The sequence below is a fragment of the Penaeus monodon genome, chromosome 19 (genome assembly GCF_015228065.2).
Source record: "Penaeus monodon isolate SGIC_2016 chromosome 19, NSTDA_Pmon_1, whole genome shotgun sequence".
NCBI lineage: Eukaryota > Metazoa > Arthropoda > Malacostraca > Decapoda > Penaeidae > Penaeus > Penaeus monodon.
In genome coordinates, this window is record NC_051404.1 from 47,424,046 (window position 1) to 47,424,527 (window position 482).

The following is a 482-nucleotide window of genomic DNA, read 5'->3' on the forward strand; positions in this document are numbered from 1 at the left end:
TTAGTGCTCAATTTCTTTGGTTTTCAATACATTCCATACACTTGGCGATGATATTCCCTTAATGCAAAAGGAAAAAAAGTTTTTCTGCACCATCAGCCTATGAAGTAATTGGTTGTTAGATGTCTTGAACAAACTGTTGGATGCATAAAGACGTGTACACCTGTGGTTAAAATCATTTAGTGAAAATGAATTGGTCTTTGCAGTATGACCCACAGGTGATCATATATAGTCACTGGTCAATTCAGATGGTCTTAATGAAAAATGATTAAAGCGAAGCTATATGCAAGGTTTATATTGTTGAAAAATAAGTAAAAATACATGACAATCATCTAGTATGGGTGGCAGAAAGTATACTAGTAACCAGGGAGGCCAGTGTAGAATTAAGTGGGCTGGATGCTCTGTTTTCAGAGTAATAGGATTGCATCAATATTATTGATAAATCTGTAAAATATGAAAGTTGTTGAAAGAAAACAAAAAAAAAC

The 482-nt window shown here is 33.6% G+C and overlaps 1 protein-coding gene across 1 annotated transcript in view; it reads left to right on the forward strand.

Annotated features, from left to right (window-relative positions):
- LOC119585269 overlaps window positions 1-482 on the forward strand; it is a gene marked incomplete in the record, with an annotated part of 28,795 nt that overhangs the window by 13,258 nt on the left and 15,055 nt on the right.